The sequence below is a fragment of the Entelurus aequoreus genome, linkage group LG03 (genome assembly GCF_033978785.1).
Source record: "Entelurus aequoreus isolate RoL-2023_Sb linkage group LG03, RoL_Eaeq_v1.1, whole genome shotgun sequence".
Classification (NCBI taxonomy): domain Eukaryota; kingdom Metazoa; phylum Chordata; class Actinopteri; order Syngnathiformes; family Syngnathidae; genus Entelurus; species Entelurus aequoreus.
This window is the reverse complement of record NC_084733.1, coordinates 77,606,058-77,613,183: the sequence shown is the minus strand read 5'-3', so window position 1 is coordinate 77,613,183 and position 7,126 is coordinate 77,606,058.

Below are 7,126 nucleotides of genomic sequence, written 5' to 3'. Positions count from 1 at the left end.
CTTACCAGTGAGCTGCCTCCATTTTTTAAATTGTATTTATTTACTAGCAAGCTGGTCTCGCTTTGCTCGACTTTTTTAATTCTAAGAGAGACAAAACTCAAATATAATTTGAAAATCCAAGAAAATATTTTAAAGATAGATAGATAGTACTTTATTGATTCCTTCAGGAGAGTTCCAGACTTGGTCTTCACTTGTTTAAATAAATTCATTTATTTTTTTACTTTGCTTCTTATAACTTTCAGAAAGACAATTTTAGAGAAAAAAATACAACCTTAAAAATGATTTTAAGATTTTTAAACACATATACCTTTTTACCTTTTAAATTCCTTCTTCTTTCCTGACAATTTAAATCAATGTTCAAGTAAATGTATTTTTTTTATTGTAAAGAATAATAAATACATTTTAATTTAATTCTTCATTTTAGCTTCTGTTTTTTCGATGAAGAATATTTGTGAAATATTTCTTCAAACTTATTATGTTTAAAATGCTGAAAAAATTGTGACAGCTCTGTGTCGCAGGGTTCTTTCCAGGACCGACAAACTGGCCAGGCGTGTTACCAAGGTTACAATATTTTATTTATCTTTCCAGTTCAAAAGTCTTTTTCCTCTTTCAGTTCAAAAAATCTTTCTCCTTCCCGCCTCTCTCGCCTTCCGGCTTCCCTCTGGCTTTTCAGCTCCCCCTCTGCGGTCACCAAAGCTGCTAATAAAGACACAGGTGATTAGATAACTCGTTCCAGCTGAGATATCCACTCACCTGTCATCTGCTTCACAGCCGGCTCCTGCACATGCCCCGCCCACAGGCGACGCGTGGACCACGCCCCCTCCACATGCCTCCACCGCCAGTCTCAGGCCGGCAGCCGTCCGGCCGCCCCAACTCCCCCTGTAGAGGGCCGCGAGAGGAAGTCGGCCACGGCCATCTGGGCCCCCGGCCTGTGGACCACCTGGAAGTTGTAGGGTTGCAACGCGAGGTACCACCGGGTGATCCTCGCGTTGGCATCCTTCATGCGGTGGAGCCATTGGAGTGGTTTGTGGTCCAAACAGAGGCTGAAGGCGCGCCCCAACAGGTAGTACCGAAGGGCCCCGACCGCCCATCGGATGGCGAGGCACTCCCTCTCTACCGTGCTGTACCTCGCCTCCCGGTCCGAGAGTTTTCGGCTGATGTACAGGACGGCGCAGTCGACGCCCCACCACTCGCTGGGACAGCACCGCCCCCAGCCCCCTGCCCGACACGTCCGCCTGCAGACAGAAGGGATGTCAAAGTTAGGCATGCACAGTACCGGCTCCTCGCAGAGGGCTTTCTTTACCTTCTCAAACACCCGCTGGAACTGCTCCGACCACTGGACCAGTTCTGGAGCCCCTTTCCTGGTGAGGTCAGTCAGTGGGCTGGTCAGGTCCGCAAACCGGGGATGAACCGGCGGTAGTAGCCCACCAGCCCCAAAAACTGCCTCACCTCTTTTTTTGTCTTGGGAGGTGAACAGGCTGCGATAACCGCTGTCTTGTCCATCTGCGGCCGCACCTGTCCCCCCCCAAGTGGTACCCCAGATACTGTAACTCCCTCCGGCCAACTGCGCACTTCGCCGGGTTGGCGGTGAGCCCCGCCCGCCTCAGGGACTCGAGCGCCGCTTCCACCCGCCGCATATGTTCTTCCCAGCTGCCACTCTGGATGATGACGTCATCCAAATAGGCCGCTGCGTATGCCGCATGCGGGCGCAGCACTCGGTCCATGAGACGCTGGAACGTGGCGGGCGCACCGAACAAGCCAAACGGAAGTGTCACGAATTGGTATAAACCTTCAGGAGTGGAGAAGGCCGTTTTTTCCCGGGCCTCTGGTGACAAGGGAATCTGCCAGTAGCCCTTGGTTAAATCCAGCGTCGTGAAAAAGCGAGCAGTGCCCAGCCGATCCAGGAGCTCGTCGACCCGAGGCATTGGGTACGCGTCGAACCGTGATATTTCATTCACCTTGCGGTAATCCTACCAGAACGATGGGGCTGCACCACACACTGTGGGATTCTTCTATTACACCCAACTCCAGCATGGATTTTAATTCTTCCCGAACCACTTTGTGCTTGTGTTCGGGGACTGCTCGAGGGGGAAATCCTCCGTAGGGTGCCAATGGGGTCCCGGGGGGACTTCCCGCGAAGCCCCCGACGGTTCCCGCTCGGCAGTGTCGGATGAACCCGCGTCGCCACTGAGAACCGCGCGGATACTCCCCTTTCCTACACCCCGTGAAAACATCCCCACACATTGCGTCACTAGAAGATGAAATCCCGGCCAATTTGTCCCTAATATTATGGGATGCGTAAGGTGCGTGCTTACCGCAACCTTGACACTATGCTTTTGTCCCTGATACCAAATTTCAACTGGCACAATGGGATACTTGTGCACATCCCCATGAATACACCTTATTTGCCCCCGTGTCGCATGCCTCAGTGCCCCGGGTCGAACCAGGTTTTGGTGGATCATGGACTGTCTACAGCCCGAATCCACCATTGTCCGATATGTACTCCCATACCCTTATGGGTAAGGGAGTACATACACAGTACGTCTCCTCTGGATCGGGGGCGGGCGCTGGGGGACCGACAACCCGCATCACCTGTTCCACTTCCATCAGGGAGCAATCTCGCCTCACGTGACCGGGCTGTCCGCACCCCCAGCACACTGGCCCTGGTGTTCGAGGTGCCGTCTGCAGGGGAAGCCCCCTTTCAGCAGTGCCGGCACCCTGCAACGAAGGAGCATAGGGAATGTTATAACCCCTCAAACCCCCCCTTGATACTGCTGTTGGCTGGAATGGGTGTGGTGTGGTGTGGTGTGAGGTGGCCATGTCCGGGCCAGGAAACTGCTCGTGGGTCCAGGTCGCCCCCTCCGGTTGCGCAAGTCGTCTCCGTGGGGCTGGGACGGCCGTTCTGCCGCCCGTGGTGCTGGGGTGGGTTTTTCGGGCGTCTTCAGCTCCCGGTGGACCGCCAGGTGGTCCTCGGCCAGGACCACTGCGGCCATCAGGTCCCACGGACGGTGGTACCGCACCCATGCTGCCGTCCTGGAGGGGATGGCGTCGAGGAACTGCTCCAGGAGGATACGCTCGAACATCCGGCTCTCTTCTAGCTGTGGTTCGAGCCACCGGGTGGCCACGTCTCAAAGCTGCTGCGCCAGCGCAAACCGGCGGTCCTCGGGACCCAGTCGCATTGCGCGGAACCGGCGTCGGTGGTCCTCCGGGTGACTCCCGACCCGGTCTAATATTGTGCGACAGAGGTTGGGGAAGTGCACCCGGGCTTCCGCTGGGAGACTATGCGCCGCCTGCTGCGCCTCCCCCGCCAGGAGCGGCAGCAGCTTCACCCCCCACTCGGTCTCTGGCCATTCGCACGCTGTTGCCGTGGCCTCGAAGAGGTCGAGGAACACCAGTGGGTCTTCGCCTTTCGTCATCCGCTGCATGGCGGCTGTTTTTCCCGCCTTCGCGGCTCCTCCTGCCTGGCTCACCAGCACCTGCAGGATCTGGGTCTGCTGGCGGCCCGTCTCCATCTGCTGCTGGCTGGCCGCTGACACCTCCGCCAACATTCTTCCAAGCGCTTCCAGGGGGGTTGGGGCTGACATTTCTTTCTCTGTCCTTGCTTTATTGGGTGCCAAATGTGACAGCTCTGTGTCGCAGGGTTCTTTCCAGGACCCACAAACTGTGGCCAGGCGTGTTACCAAGGTTACAATGTTTTTATTTTTATTTCCAGTTCAAAAGTATTTTTCCTCTTTCAGTTCAAAAAGTCTTTCTGCTTCCCGCCTCTCTCGCCTTCCGGCTTCCCTCTGGCTTTTCAGCTCCCCCTATGCACCAACGCTGCTAATAAAGAGACAGGTGATTAGATAACTCGTTCCAGCTGAGATATCCACTCACCTGTCATCTGCTTCACAGCCGGCTCCTGCACATGACCCGCCCACAGGCGACACGTGGACCACGCCCCCTCCACAAAATTATTCTGGCAAATCTAGAAAATCTGTAGAATCTGAGGCTTTTGACAAAGTTGCAGAAAAGTACTCTCAGGTCATAAACAGAGTTGGGCAAGAGTTTGAGAACAGGTTTTGTGACCTGGATCAGCTTGAGCCATGTGTGTCGATCATTTATAATCCTTTCATGAACGTGGACATATCATGCATTGCTGAGCAGTTAAGTGCAACATTCAGCCTGGATGCTGAACAGGTGGAGATTGAAATTGTAACACTGCAAAACGACCTCCACCTCAAAGCCCACCAGGCTGCACCAAACTTTTGGTGCCTTGTTGACACAGAAAAGTACAGTGGTGTATGCGCAGCAGCTATGAAGGTTGCAAGCCTGTTTGGTTCAACTTATCTTTGTGAATCAGCCTCTTCTGACATGAACTTCATCAAGAACAAACACAGAACATGCCTCACTGATGCACATCTGCAAGACTCACTCAGAGTTGCAGTGTCAAGTTACACACCAGAGTACAACACACTAGTTAACAGCATGCAATGCCAGGCTTCCCACTAACTGACAAAGAAACAGATAACAGATTTGGTGTCCAGTTCAAAGTGTGACATGATTTATTTAAAAATTTGAGAGTTGACTTTTGTATTTTACATGAGTTATTATTTGTACAAACATGGTGCAAAGTAATTCATGATTTGTTAAAAAATGTTAGTGGCTAGCTAGTTAAAATGGGATATTGTGATTTCACAAGACTGTCTTAGAAGTGATCATTTGAAAATGTTCAATTTGAAAAATGTGCACTTAGAGAAAATATAAAAATAAAGTGTTGCATATTGATATTTATCTGTTTCTATATATACTTATTGTGAGAAATCATTAAGATGATCAGTGTTTCCACAAAGATGAATATCACTAATTTTTAATAATAACATAGAGTTAAAGGTAAATTGAGCAAATTGGCTATTTCTGGCAATTTATTTAAGTGTGTATCAAAATGGTAGCCCTTCGCATTAATCAGTACCCAAGAAGTAGCTCTTGGTTTCAAAAAGGTTGGTGACCCCTGAGCTAGAGCATGCAGTTGGCAATCACAATTGCATCCTATTTAACAGTATCATGGAAAACATGTCTAACCTCCCCATAAAAGTGGATGTTCCAGCTTCCTGACTGCTGGCAGTGTGTACATTTGGCCTGATGACGATTGGCGAGTGTCAACTTTTCATCACATCTTTACCTTAAAAATGCTTTCTTCATTCAACAGGTGTCATAATAAAGAAGACAGTCATTCATTTTCCCTTGGCGACCAATGGGGGCAAAAGTGGCGCACTGCATCTTCTTCTTCTTCTTCTTCTTTTGTTTTTATGGCGCACTGCATCAGCGACGGCAGCCAAGAAGAAGAAGAAAGGATTTTGCAGCGACCAATCAAATTAGCTCCAGGGAGCTCGGGGCGTGGTCATCCCTGCTCTGCGCTAGGGTTTCTAAACTCGCAGCCCGGACTGGGTTAAGCTAGCGAGTGCATACTTGCAGTGTGATGTTGACATGTGCTGTTTTTGTTGCTATTTGTTGTGGCACGTTTTATGTTGTAACAGGTTAAAACAACAACTATTTAATGCTCAAGCAGTTGTGGCTGCTTAAGGTATTTTTTTTATTTGAATTGTTCATAACTTTGTGTTGAACACCCCCTCGAATGAACATGTAATATCGTCCATAATCCCGTTTTTGTATACCTATATTTTTGTCGTTTTCAAATGTAACTGGCAAACTGGATATATAAACGAATGAACATGTAATATCGTCCATAATCCCGTTTTTGTATACCTATATTTTTGTCGTTTTCAAATGTAACTGGCAAACTGGATATATACATGCTCTCATTTATGGTCGAATATCAAACATTTTCTTGAAAATAATGAGACAAAGTAGGTTGGCTGCCGCCGGTGTTACTATGTTGTGTTTCAATCATATGTGAACGACTGGTATCCTTTTTTGTTTAATACAACCCGAAATACTTTTTGTTGTCAAAGTCGTCTTTACTGATACTATTATATATATTTAAAATATGAGTCATTGTGTTGACCAAATAAAGGCACCACTGATACTTCCTTCTATATAAATGTATGATAAATAATTATTTACTATCTAGTAACTACATGCTGCCGCTAGGTGACATCATACGCAAGTACGGTGTTAGCTTTCACTGTTATGCTGATGACACCCAACTCTACATGCCCCTAGGGCTAACCAACACGCCGGATTGTAGTCAGCTGGAGGCGTGTCTTAGTGAAATTAAACAATGGATGTCCGCTAACTTTTTGCAACTTAACGCTAAGAAAACGGAAATGCTGATTATCGGTCCTGCTAGACACCGACATCTATTTAATAATACCACCTTAACATTTGACAACCAAACAATTACACAAGGCGACTCGGTAAAGAATCTGGGTATCTTCGACCCAACTCTCTCGTTTGAGTCACACATTAAGAGTGTTACTAAAACGGCCTTCTTTCATCTCCGTAATATCGCTAAAATGTGTTCCATTGAGATCATTATTTATACGTTCGTTACGTCTCGTCTCGATTACTGTAACGTATTATTTTCGGGTCTCCCTATGTCTAGCATTAAAAGATTACAGTTGGTACAAAATGCGGCTGCTAGACTTTTGACAAGAACAAGAAAGTTTGATCATATTACGCCTATACTGGCTCACCTGCACTGGCTTCCTGTGCACTTAAGATGTGACTTTAAGGTTTTACTACTTATGTATAAAATACTAAACGGTCTAGCTCCATCCTATCTTGCTGATTTTATTGTACCATATGTCCCGGCAAGATATCTGCATTCAAAGAACTCCAGCTTATTAGTGATTCCCAGAGCCCAAAAAAAGTCTGCGGGTTACAGAGTGTTTTCTATTCGGGCTCCAGTACTCTGGAATGCCCTCCCGGTAACAGTTAGAGATGCTACCGCAGTCGAAGCATTTAAGTCCAATCTTAAAACTCATTTGTATACTCTAGCCTTTAAATAGACCCCCTTTTAGACCAGTTGATCTGCCGTTTCTTTTCTTTTCTCCTCTGCCCCCCCTCCCCCTCTCCCCTGTGGAGGGGTTATTCCGGTTCCGGTGGCCCCATGGGACCAGCGGTGATCTTATTGTTGCCTCTCTAAATGCTGTTTGGAGACGGCTTAAGTGTTCTCTCTAGCGGGAAG